The following is a 21,862-nucleotide window of genomic DNA, read 5'->3' as shown; positions in this document are numbered from 1 at the left end:
CGGAATGCGAACGCTCAGCCTCCGGATCGCTGTCATGCTCTGTTGGTTGGCCAACACCGAAACTTTGTTTTGCAGAGTCCGACTGTCGCTCGGCAAAATCCCGTTGGAGCCGCGGTGTTTGCTGCGACAACATCCGTGCGCAGGCTGCGCGATGTAATGAGTTCCTCGCGACACGGGAGACGCAACGACGTGGAATTTCCTGATGAACGCCTGCTATCGGCGACAATGTAGGTTTATTGGAGCAACATTTAGATACAATCTCGGCGAGTTTGCTTTTTAAACACAGTATGTTGATGTTAGTGCACAGCAACGACCTCACAGCCACCGACAGCAGCATCGACACACAGAGAGATGGAGAGAGAGAAGAGAGTGCTTCATTATTTTATGTATGCTCGTGATTGACCGAGATCTCCTATCTGATTTCAAAACGAACAGCGCACGCGCACACGAAAATAAACAGCAATAACAAGAAAGCAAAAACAATACACGCAGCTGACAAAGCATTCCTGACTAAAGGTGGCGACACAGGTAGACTCTTGTCACGTGGTACTGTCCACAGACGACAGACTGTCCCTTCCATGGAATTAGTTTTTGTTATGTATGAACGCGCTTCCGTGGATGTTCTTCTCATGCAATCTTTTGTGCTCGCTCGTGTTTGTGTGTGTTGTTTTTGTTGTTGTTGTTGTTGTTGTTGTTGTTGTTTTGTTTTTTTTTGGTGCTTGCGTGTACTCGTGCATGTAAATGTGTGTGCGCGAGCGTGCGTGTTGTGCATTTGCGGACGAGTGTGCGTGAATGCGTTCGCTTGCGTGCAATGTCGGCATGGACAGCGTGGACAGCACACTATCAGCCACTTAATGAAGGCAGTTGTTACCGTTAGAAGTTGATGTCGGAGAGAGAGAGAAAGAAAAAAAAAATGAATGTGATGCAAGAGAAAGACTGCGGTATGAAGATCTGGAACTGAACCGTGTAGCCCGAAAGCTAATAATTTTTTTCCTCTCACTAATGTTTCGACACGGCCCAGCCTCAAAATTGAATGGTAAAAACGCGAGATGAATATTCATGAGATGCGCCTGGCACGCGCTAGCCTCCCCCTCCCTTCGCCAGCTCCTCCCCGCCCCCCAGTGTGTTTTAAGTGGTGTCGTGGTGAATTTACTGCAACATCGGTCCAGGAATATTCACCAGCCGCAATGAGAAAGAATAAAGCAGTCATCCACCCAGCCCACCCTAGACTCCTCAACAGAACTTAAAAAAAAAAAAAAGGCGAGGGCCTCTAACGAATTGTCTATTCATCAAACACAATATTGCTGCGGTCGAAGCCCGCCGGACGGCAGGCATGCAACAGAGAGAAGAAGAGAATGCGGCTCTGTGTCTGCAGCTCGGTTGCAATGCTGTGGTTTTGAAGAGAGAGAGAGAGTGGTTGGGTGGGAGAAGAAAGAGTATGTTGCATAGTGAACGGGTAGATTTGCTGGCAGAACGGGTGGCACTGCTGGGTACAACGGAAACCGATCCAGGCCTCGCACGTGTCTGTACTCAGTTACCTCTCAGAACAGGGCTACAGTTTTTATTTATTTATTCATTCGTTCATTTATTCATATTGCTTAGTAATCTCGACTGTACAGAAACTAAAACATTTGAGTTCCAATAGAAAATATTTAATTTTCTTGTTTGTTTGTTTGTTTGTTTGTTTGTTTTTAATTGTGCTGCACACATTGTTGTTGGCTTCACAGTAACTGTAAAAAATAGGTATAACTCCGGTTTTTTTTTATTAGTGATGCACAGTGATCACAACTTTATAATAACTGAAGAGATGTAATTTTAGTATTTATTTATTAGTGATGAACTTTGTTTTCGGCTTTGCATTAAGGAAAGAAACGATCCAACGCCAATAACAATTTTATTTATTTGTTTATTTTTTGTGTACAGTATTTATAGTGTTTCACAATGATTTCAGTTTTTACAGTAACCGAAATATTTGAGCTCCAATAAAAATAGTTATTTCAGTGTTCAGTGGTAAACTCTGCCAGGATCCTCTCTTTTTATCCTTCTTTTTTAAACATCTCAACACAAAGAATAGTCAATGATAATAAATATTCTCTCATCATGTCTTGTCCTCCGTCCTTTTTTATTTTTTTTTTAAGGTGTGGACTGATTAGACATGATCTAGTTGTGGTACATTTAGACTTCGCAAATCTGTTTTTCATCTGGCGGGTGAGTTACCTTCCTACTTTGCATGTTGACAAACATGACTCGGCGGCCGATGAAGATAATAATTCCATCATCACCTGCCTAGAGCGATAACAAACCTGTCAGAGGTAGGCAAAGCTCGTTTGTCCTCCATCCCCTCCCTCACCCCCAACTCTCACATATTGATGGGGAGATGGGGAGCTGGGGTGCCCACTCCAAAATATTAATTTGGGGAATTATCTTTCCTTTCACGTGATGACAGGGATTATCCCCCTTGGCAACTTTTTTATTTTTACGTCCTCCATCATTATCGCCACGAGGCGATGACTTATCTCCAGCATTGTTTCCGGGGATTTCATCCGTCACACCCACCACACTGCCTGCGTCCAAGAGTTTGCGGGATAAAGTTTCTGCAAAGCTCGTCATCCCTCCAGACATATTTTAAATTAAAAATTAGTGTCTAAGGCGATAAGCTTCCCATTCACTGCTGTTTGGGCTGAGAACTGACAGCCACGATATGCAATAATCGTACAGACTCCACACGTGTGTGGTCATAAGCAAGTCTCGTGAAATCTTGTCATGTCTCGGCTTGTCTCGTCGTCTCTCGCGTGAGCTACGTTCGGAAGAATGAATCAACAGCATTTTGATAGACAACATAGACATTTCTGTCGACTTTTCGCGCTGTAGACATCGAGTGGTGGATGGGCGAGCGATTCCCAATTGCAGCTGTCTGAAGCTGCATTAGCAGCTGAGTGACTAATTGCCCTGAAGTAGCTCTTCTGTCCGTCGTGGAAAACCAAGGTGCAAGTGTCCCAAATCAATTCAATAATGATGGACAAGAAGTAAAAGAAGGGAGGATGACACTAGGTGATTGACACAGAGGTCAGAGGTGAGGGTAGGCAGTGTGTCACTGCGGACAGCAAGCTCGAGCCTCAGTGCCGTCCACACCGAGGGAAGCGCATGTGATAAATGAGGGTACAGGTGCTACATTCCCCGGTTACGTGGGCTGGTACAACAGGTCGGAGGAAGAGGAGGAACTGTGTATCTGGGGGGGGGGGGCAGTGTGACCATGCAGGTGTCAGCTGGGTGTGACACCCCGTCCTCGCCACCCGTCATCGCCATATGTTCATCCTTACACATCCAGCAGGGTGAGGTGCGGGGTGTGTCTGTGTGTCTGTCTGTGTGTGTGCGCGCGTGTGTATGTCCATGTGTAATAACTACATAAGCTACACTTTCAGCATCATCATCGTCGTCGTCAAAGCAGTTATCATGGATAATCATCTGGTTACATAATTTGTCAGAGAGCTACATGGACTGTAGGACAGCACACCTAGCGACACAAACAGCACACACACACACCACAGGACTGACTATGGGTAACAACACAGGGTACACTGTATCCTCCACTGTTTGCTACCCACGACAAAGTTGAAGCCTGACTTGCCCAAGGCCAAGCTGAGCAGCAGTTTGCTGTGAAACAAAGCATCTCATCCGGGACATTGGAGATAACAATCGGATGCAATAACCGGAAAACTATGTTTTCACTGGCAACAGGTCGCGCGCGTCGCTGTAATGGCATCATCTGACGGCCACCACCACCATCACCTGAGCTGCTGTACCCTGTGGCGGGCTCTGAAAACTGTGAGGCGAGGAAAAACAGAAATACGAGAGTAAAAAGCAGCCGTTAGGTCACGTGACGGGAAAAAAAAAAAGTTTAACCTATGACCTAGCAAGTACTTTGTGTCGTTGCTAGTATGTTGAGCGAGTGACGAAGTGAGGGATATTTAGAAGGAGAAAATTGAGGAAAAGAAGAGTTAACAGAGCGTGGAAGCGCGTAGTCGTCGAGATATTTGAAGTTCGAGTACAAAGGAAGCAGCCAAGGAACCCTGCAGGTGTCACTACCTGTGGCGTGGCCTCAGTCTCAGTCAACGGCAGACTGTTCGTTAAAAACTTGTCCGAAATACTCAATTTTGTGAAGTATCTGTTATTTCTAGTCTGCATCGCACATTTTCTCATCCTCAATATGTCACCAATACAGTGATGGTTGGCTATCCTGGGTTCAGATCTCGTCTCAGGCTCACTGTTCTTTCTCTGCATTTGTTTACAGGGCTGGCTGCCTTATCTAGATATCGCCTTAGTTGCTGGCAGCAATTCTCTCTCACTCCTCCTAAATAATAAAAAAAAATTGTCCAACAACTCTTTGTGCATACCATCATCCGATGAAAGCGCTGGTTTGATGTCAAAGTGTCGAGAAATTGTGATGATAGCGCTTGCACGTTTGGAGGATACCTCAGGGGATGTATCACTGTATGTAGCTGGGTTTTTACCAACCACGTGACATTTGTCATCGACTGTGGACCATCAACGTCCTCCTCGCGACACAACGACTTCTCGCTCTGTTAACCTGCAACCTGTCGTCCTACCTGAAGCCTGAGGACATCATAGAAGTGTCCTCTCTCCTCACCTGTGGAAGCACCGACTCGAGACTAATTGGACATGACCTGAGTAGACTCGCAATCTGGTGCCAGCGTTTAAAATGACAAAAGTATAGCGGGTTTTTTTTATTTATTATTATTTTTTTTTAGAAATAAGCAAACAAAGGAATAAATAAGTCGAGAGTAAAAAGTCACAATGCTACAATAAGTCCTTTTTCACACCTTGACCTGTTCGTCTTTATCGTGGTACTCTCAGCTTTTGTTATTTGTCTCTTTTGTTTTTGTTCATCATTAGTACTGTTGTTTATTTTATTTATAGTTTTTATGTCATGTGTTTGGTTTCCTGTCCCTCGTATGCTGTCCATGTCCTTGTTCTTGTTGCTCCTTAGGAGTGCGAGTATGCGCTTTAAACATTTTGCTTTATTATTATTATTATTGTAAAAACTATAAAATATCTAAAATATATAGATACACCAGTTATTGGTCATATTTATTTATTTTTATAAACATTAACAGTTTAAGATATATTTTATATGGGAATGCCCCCTTTTCAGCAATCTTCTCTCACTCAAAAGTCACCCATACTCCAAAAAAGTGGTTTAAACACCATCTGAAAAACAGAGCCCCTTACTTCCGGTCTGCTTCTCCCAGCGTGCACTCGGCAAATGTCCACCCATCAGCCCACTCGCCCTAAAAGCGACATGGATGCCGGCTTGTCCTGCAGGGTGGACGTGGCCCAAGGCGGCTGAGAGGCTCGACTGCCAGTTTTAATTTCACGGCGAGAACCTGGGCCACAAACTTGACGGTCGCCGTATTTTTCCTCCGCCGACAGCAGTTTTCATGGCCGCCTGCGAGCGTTTCAAGAAGCAATATTGGGAGCCGGGCTTCGATCAGCCTCCGATTCGTTAATTACACCATCCCGGGTGAGGGGGAGACGGGAGGCTGGCGTCACACAGAGACACCAGGGGTCGCCATATTAAAAACTTCGCTCCCTTCGGCTCTTGAAGCAGTTTATCGGATTTCCCCGACGAAATAAAGCAGAAATCGCATCCTCTACTGACAGTAAAAAGAAGAAATGCTTAATCTTAAAATAAACCAGTCTCCTGAAAGGCTCTAACGGTTGCGTATCAACATTTATGTTGCTGTTGGATTTTAGCAGGTATTTACAGATGCTAGTGTCGGTCAGTCTTGACTGAACATAATCTTGACAGGGTCAGAGCAGGACATGACTTCAGACAGGAGAGAGAAGCTACACACTGCTCACCGTCTCCATCATTGCAGATGGGATTTGACTTTGGTGGATCTTTAGAATCAAACAAACAAAAAAAACAAAAAAAAAACAAAAACAAAAAAACCAAACAACAACAAACAAACAAACAAACAAACAAAAAACAATTTAAGTCTTGTTGTCCGGAAGCCTGCCTTTACACCTTAATTTTCGTTTGGCATCATGAATTTGGCCATCACATTCTACCTTAACGCTCTGAGGCCACAAATCCGCCATTTTATTTTTTGTTTGTTTGTTTTTTGTGTTAGCAATCCTCCAAGTCTTATTCTCCGGCATTGTATTTTTTTTTTAACTGCCGTGAGGTGTAATTTTCAGCTTAGGCAAATACAGTTTGTTTTATAACCGCGCTGTAGATATTTTTCGAGATTTTACGAGATTTCACGAGATTTCACGAGATTTCAAGTAAAATGGCAGCCTTTTCTATGCTTTAATTGAACTACCATGCCACCACCCACCCCAGTCAACTTCCCCAACTCGCCCCTCACCCAAGCCGTCCCCGCCCAGCCATGTGACGATCCAGCAAAAGCAAATTACCCGTACAAGGTCCCCGTTGCGGCGCGAACAAGCACGAGAGAGCGGCCGCCATATTGACAAGCTGCGGCAGTTTATTAAAATCTGGGATCGGCGATGCGCATTCGACAGAAGAGCAAAAGCAGAATGGGAGACTGAGACCACGAGAGTGCCACAAACATTCGCACTTTCTTCAGAAGGCGACGAAACACAAAACCTAACCTCCTAAAAAAAAAAAGTCAAAGACAAAGCTCAGCTCGACTCCATCCACCATCTTGAGAAATCTTCGCGAGGGCCAATGTTCCCGGAAGGGGCGGAATCAATTGGCTCTGAGTGTAAAAAGAGAGTGTGTTTTTGTGATGGGTGCCTGTGAAAGGGGTGGGGCTGCAAAGTAGGAGGAAGATATATATATAAGGAGGAGGTGGTGGTGGTTGCGGGAGATGGGGGCACTGAGGGAATCCAGCGGAGGACGAAGTTGTTCAGCTGCCGGCGACTTCCCGATTCCGGTCGTCACAAGACGAGGAAGACGCTGGCTCCTGGCGATGACGATGACGATGCTGGCATGACGTGGTCCACGATGTCAGATCACAACCACTGACTACTACTTCTCCTTCTTTCTTGTTCTCTCTGCTGGTAACTACCACCATCCTCCCACCATGAGCTCCTCGTCATGTCACCAGCTCACTGATACCATGTTATCATCGCTCCGTCATCATGTCATTATATTAGCATCACGCCGACATCATGTTATCACTGTCATCATATCACCATCATGTCATCGGCAGGCCACCATCATGCCATCATCATCCTATCATCGTGCCACCGTCATCACACCATTATCATATCGCATATTCTTTCTACCCACGGCGCTCTATTTTCTATCCTCATCTCTCCCTCTTCTGTCCAGCATCATTTTTTTTTTTTTTGGTGGCATGTGCTCATTTATGTTCTGGAACTTTCTTCAACATCATCACGGGTATCTGTAGCCATCATTGGTTAGTGTCCTCCTCTCTCTCACGTAACTACCATCATCTTGTCCACTGACATTTCTTCCTCCCCTCCCCACCCCGGCAACAACCACCATCTCTAGACCTTCAGCATCAACACCCTCCTCCTCCCCACTATCACTTCCGCCATCAAGATTCTCCCCTAAAAAGACGAGAGCGAGGTTTTCACAGCGCCCTCTGCCTGCAGCGCCCTTGGCACGCTTGATGCCTCCAGAGGTCAGCTGCAGGAGCCGGCGACTTTTAATATCGCCTGACAAATTGCTGGCAGCCACCAAGAATATTGTTTTTCCACAAGTGCTGCACAAAGAAGCTGCGGCCGTCGTCTCTGCTAGCGCCCGGCCTCGTCTGGAATGTCACGGCGTGATCAAAGAAGTCAGTGCCCACCACGAGCGAGAGACAGAGAAGAGAGAGAGAGGGGGGGGATGGCGAATGATCAAACCCCATATTGAAGATGGTATGGCAGGCAGAGAGAGAGGGAGGGACAGTTCACTATTTTGAACTATGGTTTTTGCTTTCATCCTCATCATCATCCTTCTCATTCTCCTCCTCCTCCTCATCATCATCATCATCACCGTACCATCTGCACCGCCGTCATCTAAGGTCATGTTTGAGCCGACAGAAATACTCTTCAGTGTCCAGACACTACAAACACATTGAAAGACGAGTAACTGCTCGCTGCTCCCCATCAACACCTGCAGGACGAGACTGGACAACAACCGTCGTATTCAAATTCGCCAACTCGACCACTCTCCGGACACTGAAACGTCTTCACGATATCATCGCTCAGCTGAACAGCCCTTAGCAGCAGGACAAAAGAGGGGACATCCAGAGGGCCAGCCAGCCAGCCAGACAAGCAGGTCGTGGAGGTCACGCGTCATCAGTTCCGCTCCAAGTACAAGGGTCAGCAGTTACCTCCCCTCGCAGTGGGTCAGTTATGGCAGCCGGCGCAAACAACCCACCCACCCACAAAAAGCATCTCCCCACCCCACGCGTGTCGTCACGTGGTTGCCCGGCGCAGGTCAATGATGCACACCCGACCGCTAACCGCTGCCTGTCATGCGCCGCCATCTTTACGGGCCCTCGCCTCGATTACTGCCCTTTATTTTCTAGAGAGCGTTTGCGCTCGCTGATTGCACACCGCCCCCGGAAGTAAACATGGTAACGAGGCTAAGGGTGGGTGGGACAAGCTGATATCGTAAAATTGTGGAACACAATTTCGGCATGCGATTGCATAATATACATCAACAAACTATGTTGACAACCCCCTCCCAATATTTGTCAACAAAATGGCGGAAGAGGCGAATAATGGAGGAAATGAAGTGATGGTCGAAGTCCGAATTCATTAAAAAATAAATTAATAAAGCTGTGTCACTCACAGAAAACTGTAAATATAAAGCGTTTCTATGGATACCGACTACACTGTAGGAATCTGCTCGTAAGTCGAGGGCTGCTCACAGGCGAAGGACAGGTATGTTGTTTGTCCTTCTATCTTCTAAAAGGGAACAAGCGACGAAGGTCTATTAAACAGATTTTTAAGACGACCCCGACGACTGCTAAAACATCGTGAACTGATGTTAGACAATATGGAGACTCTGACCCTGGTGGAGGGAGGGTCAAGGTGGAAAAACCGCCGTGACCCAGTGTGTGGGCCTTGTGGGCCTTGTGGGCACAGCGCCACTCCACGCACTTCGCTGCAGCAGTCTAAAACAGCTTGCTCCCTGTCCGCAAGCCACCCGTAAATCACAGGGTATCGTCGCAGCGCGAAGGTGCAATGGCTGTCGGGTACACACAGGCGAGTTTGACCACGTCCCATACATCTCGTCCCTCGATAAAGCGGCGGAGGGCCCGGCGGCACTTCAAAGGCCCGCGCCGCACACGACTCTGACCAGGTAAATCCCACCCGAGGGCGCATCGCCGAGAGCGGCTGTTGGGGCTGATCAGTGTTTATGTGAGTGACGTCGCTTTGCCGGTGGCGTCCTGGCGGTGGAGGAGCGGGTGGGCTGCCAGGAGCTTCATAAGTGTCCAGGCGGCGCTACAGTCGCAACGGCTCTCGTCCTATAGGCAAGCCTGTCGCGAGGTGTATGAGAGCCGTGAGGTTCACTCATTGCAGCACCTGTTCATAGAGCACTCTAGCTACCCAGTCCTGTCGTCTTTTATGCAAGACGAACATTTCTTGAAATAAAAATCCGTTTATGTCAGAAAAATGGCGGCGAACAACACATCAACCTGCTGTCTGTGTGCAAGGCATTGGAATTGTGCCGAGAAGTAGAGGCAACACCTGTAAAAATTAATTAATTAATCTCGGAAACATTTTTTCTGCCTTCGCCTCTAACCTCGCACCTCTCTGTCTCGACATCCCGAGCTAAGTCCAGCAGTCCGTCTGCGGCAGATGTTTAAAGTTGTGTAAGTAATGCTGGATCGCTAATAGTAATAATATAATAATAACAAAAAGACCCGTATATAGGGCTCTAGTTTCCCCGGAGACCCTGGTGAGGTGGTGAGGATCCAGGCAAGTGACGGGTGGCTCAGTGTACACTTGCAGCAAGTTGGCAAAGGAGCGATGGAGGGATGTACAAATATGACAGACATGGAGTGCGTCCCTGACCAACGGCAGACGATCAAAGGTATCGCCAGTCGCCTACCCGTTCGAATTCTTGTCACCGGGTGGTCAGTAGTACATCAAATGCACAAAATCACTTCCTACCACGTGACTTAGAAATCAGTTTGTTGGAGCCCGATGGCGCAGTGGTATGTCACTTGTTTGTCACCACTGTGATGACATGTTCAGTCCCATCTCGTAGATGACACCGGGTGGAGGCGATAATGAGGCTTGGGTGGGGAGTGCGTTTGTCACGGTGTGAAGTAATTTGTGGGTAGAAGCACTTTCCTACTTAACAAACATTTCATCTGATTTCATGTGACTAACCTTGCAATAAACTGAGAAACAAATGTTTGAAGTTTTCCCTTTGCCATGGCCTTAGATAACTAAGAACACGAAGCGGCGAATTTTGGAATGTATACTCATCTTCTACACTCTCTCTCTCTCACGCACATCCTAGAGAACAAGAGACTTGAAAGGAAAGAGAGGAGAAACTGCTGGTTGTAGACTTAGTGCAGGAAAGGAGAAAGAACTCCGCACTAAATAGTAGCAGAAGTTGTCGAACTTTGTGAGAAAAAACAACAACAAAACCCCGGGGATCACAATGCCAGACATCGCCATCAAAGACACTACAGCAGCGGCCGCCAGTTGTGCTACTGCGGCTGGAATGGAACTACATGGCGCGCATTAATGTGTTGCCATGTAGTGCGCCAAAGCCTATTACGACTGGCAGTAAGCCGCCCACAAAAGACAAACCGTGACAAAAGGCCACTCGGCCGGCCAGCGGGCAGGGAGGAGGAGGAGGGCTGGATGCTGTTGAGGGTTTGGATGAGGAAGAGGGGGGGGGGAGTAAGAAGGGGGTAGGGGGAGTCTCAGCTTGATGCAAACGCAGGCAGCGATGCGGGGAGCAGTGAAGCGTGTCCACTCCAGCCCAACATGGAGATCAGTCGAGGCTTTTGTTTCACCGTCGCTGTAGCCGGTGCATTGTGGGATCGCACTGCTTGCGCTCCCGTTGTCCCCCATCACTGGGTCACTGATAGTCCTCCCGCCTGACCTGTGTGTGAGTGTGAGTGTGTGTGTGAGTGTGAGTGTGTGTGTGAAGGCAGTTTTTAACTGGTCAAAGCGTCAAATGTCCGAAGTTGCCATGGTAGTGGCACAGCATTGAACTTTGTTGACCTCAGTTGCAAAGTCTAAAGTCTCAAGCCATCGGTTTTCTGAGACATTCACACACAGCTTTGTTAAAGTTGGTCAAACTTTCGTGTGTATTCGTCCAGTTAAGAAGAGAGAAAACTACTGTGATAATGTGTCTTTCGCTAAAAATTTGTACTAAAGGCAGATTTTTTCCTTTTATTTGTTTGACATTGGACACTAGTTTTCTTCACTGTTTGACTTTCAAAAAATAATTATCTTGATACAGGAAATACATACAAAGTTGTTTTCATCTTTAAGATTAAAAAAAAAAGAACAAAACAAACCTAGGGCAGTTTCGAAACATCCTTCTGAATTTCTTGTGTTTTTGTTTTTGATTTTTTTTATGTGGCTGCTGTTTACACAGAAACCTATTGTTTAGGAAAATCTCTCACTCACACAAAGCTTTTGCTTGGATGCTACATTTCTAAGCCTAATTGGAGGGTTGTTTTTTTTTTTTTTTTTTTTTTTTTTTTTTTTTTGTCGTTCTACGGCTTTGTATCAACTAAACCAACTAATCAAAGGGCTCTCGTCGGTATGTTTGAAAGCTAGGTCAATGTTTTGTTGTTGGTGTGGGCAGAGGGGGAGGAAGAATAGTTTTTGTTTTATTTATTACTTTTTTTGGCCGAGCCAGCAGCTAAGGCTACATCACGGCAATGCAGCCGACAAGGTAAACAAGTGCCGTATGCAGAGTAAACAACAGCAAAAGGGTTTCATCACAAGCAAAAATCAGCAGAGGATCTCGAAGGCAGACTGAAATGTTGAGAAAACCTCCTGCCACCCAACCCCACCCCAAAAAACATTATTTACATCAACGCGAAACAATATATCATCTCTACCGGCACACACACACAAACACATACAAACCCACAAACACACATAAACACAGATGCAAGGAAACACAAACACACAAACAAGCACAAACACACACACAAACAAACACACCCCCCAAGCCACACGAAAAGGTTCTGCCAAACGAAGACACCAACAGTCAGGGTTGATGTTCGCCTCCGATGTTCATGAAGCTGTTGGCGACAAAGTCCTCCCCCACCCCTTTCCCTCCATTTTTACCTTCATCTTCCACGTTTCGCCATTTATTTTTATTAGCAAAGTAAGAAAATGTTAAACTGGAAACAGCAATAAAATCTAGAAGTAACAATAATTAAAATAATTTGAAAATTATCATCGAGCACAGAGTTCAGCAAGGTAGGCCTCTAATTTGCGGGAGACAATTACGAACTGTACCAGGGTGAAGGCAGGTAACTGCGCACCTGGCCACGACACCCACGTGCGCCGCACCGACATCAAAAGAAAACGAAATGAGAAGAAAATTCAGTTAATTTTTAAAGATTGCCTACCTACGACTGCGTCTCCTCGTAAAGCAGTGACTGGTCGAGAAACAACTCAGTACAAGTAATATGGCGATGTGAACTCATCTTGTCTTCTCGCATTAAGTCAATGTTAAAAACAAGGTAGGGGCACTAACTGAACAAATACAAAAAGTGAAAGGAAGAAGGTAAGAAAGAATGAATGAAGGAAGAAAGAAAGAAAATAAATTAAAGAAAGGAAAAAAGAATAAAAGTGGAAAGTATGTAAAAAAAAAAAATGGAGGAATGGGAAAAGGAAGAGAAAAAATAAAAACGGAAAGAAAAATGTCAGAAAGAAAAAAAGTAAAATTAATAAAAGGAAGAATAAAGAGAGAAAGGGAATAGGAAGGAAAGAATGCATAAATCAACAAATGAAAGAAAGGAGAAAAAAAAGAGTTAGAGGAAGAATAAATAAAAGAAAGAAACCCCAGAAAGTGAGCGGCTGAAAGCAGCCCGCGGTACAGACGCCATTGTCACCAGCTGTGACCACGCGCCATGTGAGGCGTCGACACGTTCTCCCCCCGACCACCATTTTCCTCTTCCGCTCCACATTTCTTCTTCTCGGGCCTCACTGACTCCGCCCCCAACTCTCCCTCTCCCCTCCTCATCTTTTTTTTTTTTTCCCCCAACTCCGTCCCTCCTTCCAGCGAGCTTGCAAGGAGGCGGTGGGCAGGCGGCGAGCTGCTAATGAAGAATTTGTTTTCCTCGACTTCACTCGGTTAGTACGCCTGGCGTCGCGCGCCGTCCGGCAGATGACAGCGACAATCTGAGCAACGACCATGCGCCGTCGTCACCGACACCACCCCAGTCTCTCACACCTCCACCCGGCCACCCTCTCCCCCACACACCCGCATCCTCCTCCTCCTCCTCCTCCTCCTCCCCCCCACACCCGGTCTCGGCGGCGACTGATGCGTTGTTGTGACAGCATGCCAGAGAGAAGTGCCGGCTCCTTTCTTTGTAACCACTGCTTCCATCCTGTCTTTCCTGCTGTAACGAGCCTTCGCCGGACACTTTGGAATCAACCCAAGGTATTTCTTCACGGTCACGTGGTCTGGGGGGATGGGGACTGTCAGTGCCCTGCGCGGAGGAGATGAAAGAAAGGAGGGATGCCGGAGTGTGGCGAAGGGGAAGGAAAAACTTACGGTGGTGCCAGCCGCCAAGTGACCTACAGACACTTGTCACAGTTTTCTGAGTAGCTTTTTTTTTTTTTTTTGGTAACATTTTAGAACGGAGCAAACGAACGTGAAAAATAAGCTGTGCTCGGGAAAACAGTCCATGACCAAATGACAAAAACATTTCTTCCAAATGTAAACACACACCACCACCACCACCACCACCACCACCACACCACCACCACCACATTCTATTTATTTTAAGATGTCGAGAAAGTCACATACTCACAGGTGTGACAAATAAAGGTCCCTCTTCGGACACTTCGTCGAATAAATGGTTTTTATATGACAGTTATATCAAAACTTTGTCGCAGATTAAGCAAGATTAAGACGTTTAAAAGTTTGCAGTTTATTATTTTTTATTTCTTTTTATTTATTTATTTTGCTCTGTTCTACTGCAATTGCTCTTGGAACCAACCGTAGACAATATTTCATATTAGTTTTCATATTATCAGCGTGTAAACAATTGCCAAAGTAATATAAACAACAGCACGTGCTCAGTTCATTGCCGTCGCAAGTCTCCCTAGTGTCTTGTCTTCAAATTCTCTGTAGACAGTTGGTTCACTCGACCCCAGGCTGTCATCTCCGAACTTCTGGCCACAGTGACGTTACCGCGGAGACCGGACGTCACGTGACGACCTTTTACGTGGAGTGACCCGAGGTCGCACAACGTTTCGCTGACGTGGAGTGACGCCAGGTCGCATTACAATCCGGGCCCAGTGGGGTTTGAAAGGTCCTGTATGGTCAGGCAGTTGTCTGGCCCCTAACCGGGCACAAGTAGGGTGTACTCTGCCGCCGAAGCACCCGACTCCCTACCCATCCCCAATCCCCCGCATCCCCGACAAATTCTGGAATGATCGATCGCGTCAAGTCACAAAATGATCGCCTCCCCACCCTTCCGTCCACACCACGCTTCTCTCTCTCTTCTCAACCGACACGTGCAGGGAGACATGCAAATCAGCTGCAACTCATTTCCATCAAGGGGGCAGCATGCTGACGACTTACGGGGGAAGCAACTGCTAAGCTTCCCAAGTGCATGGACCGAAGCAGCGGAGCTAAAGAAAAAAAAAAAGTGTAAGGGATGTGGGGGGAGGGAAGGGGAGAGAACCACACTGGTTGGTAGCGGGGAGGGGCTGGGTGGTGCGTGCGTGTGGGGTGGGGAGGAGCGATTGTCCTAGGCTGGAAGGCGGCCATTGTTTATGAGGGACCAGTGTGGCCAATTTTGTCGCCATTGTTGCACGTGCACCTGCAGGAGCACGCTGACGCCGGAGCTATCAATCGCTGGCCATCAAAACGCTCGACGATTGTGCTTCCCCCCAGACAAGGGGAGCTAATGCGATTACCGTGCCGGTGCCGAGGCCCGGGAGAGGAAGCTGCGGCTATGAAGAGACAATGACGCCGCCTAACGGGGCGTTGCGTCCCCTTGGCCGCTGTCTTGTGTAATCAAGTCGTCTCACCCCCCACCCCCACACACCCAGACTACTCACCCATCCATCCACACCCCGTCCAGCCGCCGTCGCCGTTACCGCACCACCCACCCCATCTCCTCCACACCATCATCAGACCTACGTCACGTGGGCGTTGGCCTCCGTCTCGAGGATGGTCGATGTCTTCATCGTCTTTGCTCCTCCACATTTCTGTGACCCTTCTCATTAAAGGAAATAAAAAAACAAACAAACAAACAAACAAACAAAAAACAACAACAAAACAACGAACGGAAAAAAAAAAAACAGTCTGGAGGAAGATGGGAATGACCGTAAAGATTGTGTATGACAACCTTCGGGACATCTATAAACTTTTTGTTGCTTTTCTCCCTGACTGGGAACAAGCTCCCTCCAACATGAAATTCAATGGAGAAAAATTACAAAAAAAAGCAACAAAACAAAACAACAAACAAGCAACAAACACACCTGCGTGTCTCGTGACACACCATCCACTGTTTGCAGCAAGACAACCGTGTCCAGTTTTTCTCGCTGCAGATGCTAGTCCGCGAACAAGGATGCGCCCTCAGGAGCACCAACAATGCCGGCGTTGATACTCAATAGAGGGACTCACAGGGGACTCACAGGGGCCAGAGAGGGGCCATAGAAACCCTTAGGTTGACAGAAAAAGAAGAAAGCCCCGCGCTGAGCGTATCACACCTCTCGGCGTCAACACTGAGCTCAGGTGACATTTGATGCCGGGATTAGGACGGGTTATGTACCCGGAGCGATTAAACGGCGATTGTAACAACCGACACCCGCTGCTGCGCGGCGTTTGCTGGCACCCCGGGCGTCAAGCCTCTTTTCCGCTACCCGAGCCTCGATCTAGGCTCGCCACGCGTCATCTGTTCCGCCCCAAACCTTTATTTAAGCGGGTGGATGACGGTAAGCGCCTGGCACTTCAGGAGAAGCGGCGGGAGGAGGGTGCACCCTGGAGACAGGGAAATGGGGGAGGAGGTCTGAAGTGGAATTCACAGACCAGCATCACCAATGTCGCCCACCCGTACAAGTGCCAGCCATTGTCGCTGCTCTTGATGAGCATCCATGCTCGTACTCAAGCAATGATATGTCACGTGACATTGCTTGCTAGATATCACGAAAAATTAAAGTTTATCGATATTACCAAAGCTATAAACACGATTTTCTGGGGCTTGACTGTAGGAGTCTGGAAGTCGTCAACACAACTGGAAACGGTAAATAATGCGATGATCTTCAAAAGCAAAAAAAAAAAAACAAATCTGCAACTGAAGGTGAAAGGGCAAGAGATGAATGCAGCTCACGGGTGTCCCCGCTGCGAGACGGTGCTGCCCTCACGAGGCGGGGTATTTCAATGGCGACACAAAAGGGGCGAGAACCACGAGGATATTGTCGCTTCCGTGATTGCGAAAACAGAAAGTCTGGTCAGCGAGGGAGGCAGCGGGAGGAAGGAGAACTGGGGAAGGTGGGGGGAAGGGATGCCGTTGAGGCGAGACGCACGTGCAAAGGACTCATTATTCTTCTTTTCCTTTCTGTCCATCACCAGCTTTTGTCAGCGCTGCAGGAGCCAAGGGGAAGCGATTCTGACGGCGGTGAGACTCCTTGTAATCAACGGCCATGCCAACCTGCTGGGTTGCAGGTAAAGTCTTGAAAATAAACCGGATTTGATCGACTTGGATAAGGCAGCTTGTCCCTTAGAACCAGGAACTTAAGACTCATTTGAAGACTTCTCATGCAACATTTAGCGATCTTTGAAATAAAACCGAAAAGCTTGGACTTGACTCAAATTCGACTTAAGACCTCACATACCACTCAGCACTCAGTTCTATAACAAATTTAAAACGTTTTATTGTTGTATATTATTATTATTATTATTATTATTATTATTCGCTGTCATTCGACATCTCTCTCTCCTTCCGATCATGTTTGCGATGACATTTTAGTGAGCATCCCCAGAATCCATTGTTCATGAGAGACCTCAGAGCAAGTAAGTACCTACAAGATGTTTCAACCTATTTCCATCAAGTGCACCAGCGCCCTCCCAGCCTTGCCACGGCCGTTACTTTAGCAGGAGTACGGTACCCCTCGTCGTTACCGCCCAGCAGCTGCAGTTAACGCTCTTCCTCTCCAGTTCAGTTCATTTCTCAGGTAATGCGATTACACCTGAGAGTTTTCAAATCGAGTCTCGCATGGATGCCACTCTGTGTGACACTGAAGCTAAAAAACAAAACAACACAAAAAAAAACTCTTTAAGAAGAAAGAAAGTGATGCAGAGCTGCTCTCAACACGACCAACTCTCCTCACCTTTCACTCGGATGTTTCTGCTTCACCTGCATGACGTCAGGGGTCACCGGTTACTTGTTGAAAGCCGCTACAGTAGGTGCTATCGCCATAAAGTGATAATAGTCATATGTGTGTTGCCTTGGTGAATAAAACGTTGTTGTTGCTGCCGCTGTTGTTGTTGTTGTTGTTTAGACAAGGCAGTAACAGCAGGCAATAAATAAACAAATCGAAGTAGGAACAACAGGTCTCCCGAGTTTGTTGTTCTCTGTTTCATTACTGTGGTGTTAATATTTTATTTTATATGAATATTTAATATTATATTTTATATGTATATTTTTGTGTGTTACGTGGTCTGAGTTATCTCAGTTGCATCATTTTGATTGTCGTGGTCGAAACCCTCATTCTTTTTTGGGGGTCTACCAAAATTTCTTACTTATATATTTCTTCTAGCGCTTATATTATTTTTAATATCAACATCTAATCTTTTTGAAACGAAATACAACGGTAATCACGATTTTTTTCTATCTCTGTAACAAATTAAAGAGAATGTAAAAAGAGAAAAAAAACCCTGTGAAAATTTATAACACATGTGTATTTAAATCGCGGAAGGAGAATATTCAACCACCTACCACCCTCACTCCACAAACTGCACCCCTAGTGACGTCCACAGGGTGGAGACAGACTGTCACCCTACCAAGTTTGAACTTTAACCCCTGACAGTTGGTGGGTCTGACGACGAGGTGTAACCCTGGCAACGTTGCCGGCTGACGATAAAGTTGTGTGGAAGTCTCAGGACTGACATGTCTGGGAATAACTGCAGGTAAAGGTGCTGTACCATCATCGACGGACAAACACCGGCGGCCATTAATTCTGGCGACTACCAGCGGACATGTGACGTGTGCGGGCGCCCGGACCTGCGCCGCCATCAGTCTCCACACCAGCGCCCCCTGTCTCGAAACGATAACTCTGTCGGCTCTTGGATCGTCACCGGAAGTTACCACCACCACAACAACATTTTAGTGTGTGTGTTTAAAAAGAAGAATTTTCGTGCTTTTTTGTCTCGAAACAGTCGTGACATTATTTTGACATGACATACAATGTGTCTAGTGACAGTCGTGACATTATTTTGATGTCACATACAATGTGTCTAGTAACTTCTGTCTGCTGAATTATTTCCTAAAAACAAAAACTCTCACTTCCTAAAACCTCCCTGGCTGAGTTGCAAGGTAACCCCAGTAGGAACTGCGGAAGTCAAAGGTCATCTCGGAGTGCGACATCGGTGCAGTCTGAACAAAAGACCCGACCCCTCCAGACACCCACAGACCATCCTCCGCCCCTTCTTCCACCCACACCCCGGTCGTGGGGCTGTTTCTGTCTTGCGGCAAGGCCTCTATGGGTTTGAGATGAAGTAAAATACACTGGTATTATGAATGCCTCCACACTCCAAGGGCCGCGTTCAAAGCGGAGCGAATGGCGGACAATGTTCATTGGGAGGCCATTTTCCGCCCGTGTCACCGCTCGACCCATGTTTGTATGACTTCATCATTGGCCAATAGGTTTTCATTCGTCGCAGTGCATTCATCCCCGCGCGCCAAGCGCTGACCCCGTGACCCCACCTCTCCTAAGCCACCCGGGCCTTGTAACCGGCAGACTACAGAATCGGCGTGGCACAATCTCTCTCTCTTCTCTCTACCTCGTCTTTCTCAACCTTTCCCCTGGTGCTTTTTTCGTGGCACACCTGGACTAGCTCCGACCCCGGGGTCTCAGAAGCCGTCCAGATGGGGAAGAATGAAAACTGAGAGTGAATCCGGCGAGGGCCTACCACCGTTCAAAAAAGGACTTTAGGACGTGAGTCCACAAGCGACTATTCTTTTATTCTCTTCATAATTCCTCCACACACTTTTTATACCGGGGTTGGTTTGGGCCTTTCCGTCAGGCACCAGAAGAGCAGCCACCCGTGACACCCCCCATCCTTACATCTCACGGCAACACGTTTCTTTTCAGATCCACCCGCGACCACAACACCCACCCGTACCTTTCTCCAACACCAGAGAGAAGAAGAAGAAGAAAAAAAAAAGGGAGGAGAGTTTTGTGAATGCGCCGTTTCATGCATATTTCGACCTCCCCGCCAGGTAAAAACAGGCGAAGCATTATGCCGGAGCTTTTGAAGTTCCTGCTGACTCTGCTTCCGCTGGAGCGGGTAGGACCTGGTGGAGGAGACCCACAACAAGGCCCGGGGCCCGCGGGGAGTCCGTGGAACTCAAAGGACGAGGACCGTTTGGCATTTCTTGGACAAAGGACTTTGCCTGCCGGGCTGCAGGCGCATTGTGCCGACAGCAAACGACAGACCCTCGAGCTTTCTCTCGTGCTGGAAACACTGCACACCCCACGACTTCCACCCAACTTCCCCTGAAAGACAACGAGTAGAATCAGTCAGTATTTCACCATTTTTTAGTCTCACTGTGTAGATGGAAATGGTCGGTGATCAGCTTTACGGTTAAATGTGAAAAGCAAAATAAATAAATAAATAAAAACCATATTTAAAACAACAATAACAACAACAACAGCCAACGGGAAGTCGACCTTGCTGTACTCAACAGTATCGGTCACATCTTTAAATCAGGAAAAAAAAATCCCGACACCTTTCTTTATTCCTCTCTCCCTCTCTGTGACTGACGGACTGGGGTGACAGACATAAGAACACCTCCACCCTGAAGTGCTTTAGCAAACTGGCTGACCCCGGTGATAAGCGAGAGAAAGGTAAGCCCACAGCTAGTTTGCATGTAAGGTCTTAAGTCGGACTTAACGCTAAGCTCAGGTTTTTCAGTTTAATTTCAAAACAAATCTCCGTTGGCTGGTCTGCATGTAAGGTTTTGAAAATGTCTGTAGTCGCCGGTCTCGAGTGGCAAGTTGACTGTTAGACCAAACTTAGCAAAGTCGGCCTACACTTGAGACTCGAGACTTAAGACTTATTGTCGAGGCCTTGCATGCAAACAAGTCCAGAGACTTGTCAGGTCGGTCAGCATGTCCGCCACAGGTCACCTTGCTCTGAGACCGACATTTGAAGAGGTGTGCTTGCATCAGACAGACAGACAGACACACTGACAGACAATGAATGAGAGGAAACCGCCAAACACAAGGCGGGTGTTTGTGTGCTTCTGTCTTCCACACTTCCCCCTTGATAACCCATGAGACCAGGGTAAAAAAGAAAGGACAGAAGACTTAAGAACACCCAAGTTCGAGTCATACCCGGCTAAAAGTTTAAAACACCACACCGGGTACAGTGGCCATTAAAGCTGAAAATTTACGGTGGAAGTTCAAACAGTTGAGAATGTGGAGTGTTCATTCAGCTCTCCACCTTCTCCAAGACGTTTTAGCTGGGACATCTTTCACAGACCCTTTAACAGTCTTTATCTGTTGACTTTCGTGGGGTGTGGAGGAGTGCTGGAGAGGTACCCGTTGAGCAAAAACAGGCGGGTGGGTCAAAGTGAGAAGTGTCAGGTAGTCGGGTGGATTTCTTTGAACTGACTGCCGACACATGGTTTACGGTACCCTGCACTGTGAGCAGACTGTGACAAATGCGAGCTGTCGCTGCGTGAGTCAGGCTTCCCTCCACCAACCTCCCACCAACAAATCCCACCCCACAAGACCAACAAAATTTGAATGTTTAAGTGGGTATCGTGTAACTTATTCAGACATAACTGTAAGTTCAGACTTTTAGTCACAATTTTTTTTTCAGTTTAATCTTGCTCCTTCTGAATCGTTGTTGGTCACATCTTGGACATTCCCTCCTGGACATGTTTGTCAATATTTCCCTGTGCTCGTTGATTGACCAGAAGGGGTCTAAGCTCCGTGTATAAGGCTAAAACATTAAACATGACCAGCGCGTTGGAAATGACCGGCAATGGGAGGAAACCTCTTTGATGCCTCTGAACGGTGGAGTGGTTTGCCCCTGGTGATGAGAGCGCCCGCACGTGGCTGGATGTCGCGGTCATTAAATGGCGAGTAACGGCAGAAGAGCGGTTGGACCCAAGAAGCAAAACCCAACAGTCCATGACCTCTCGACACGGAGACTGGCCTCCGACTTTCTAAACCCAATATCCTGCCTCGGACCGTCTGGAGTTAAGACGGTGCCTCGGGTATCCCCCCACCCGACCACAAACTTTCCCCCTCTCATCCCTTACCCTGGACGCCCTGTCGTCTGACAGCGGTCTGAAAAACAAAGACGTGAAATTGGCTTCTGGGTAGAATTAATGACCGCCACGAAACGGCGCTGCCTTCGACGGCACGAGCCACGTGTCTGCAGAAGTCAGAGGCCGAAAGGTCGAAGGTCGTCAGAGAGGAGTTGCGGGTGGGTGGTGGTGGTACGGCA

At 47.3% G+C, this 21,862-nt stretch overlaps 1 protein-coding gene across 1 annotated transcript in view; it reads right to left on the bottom strand.

The window, feature by feature from the left end:
• The window catches only part of LOC112575336 (LIM/homeobox protein LMX-1.2-like), a 63,007-nt gene that overhangs the window by 5,434 nt on the left and 35,711 nt on the right, over positions 1-21,862 (bottom strand). The gene's annotated exons all lie outside the window — the stretch shown is intronic.

Source organism: Pomacea canaliculata, linkage group LG11 (assembly GCF_003073045.1).
Source record: "Pomacea canaliculata isolate SZHN2017 linkage group LG11, ASM307304v1, whole genome shotgun sequence".
NCBI lineage: Eukaryota > Metazoa > Mollusca > Gastropoda > Architaenioglossa > Ampullariidae > Pomacea > Pomacea canaliculata.
Note: the sequence above shows the minus strand (reverse complement) of the source record. Positions and strands in the feature narration are given on the sequence as shown.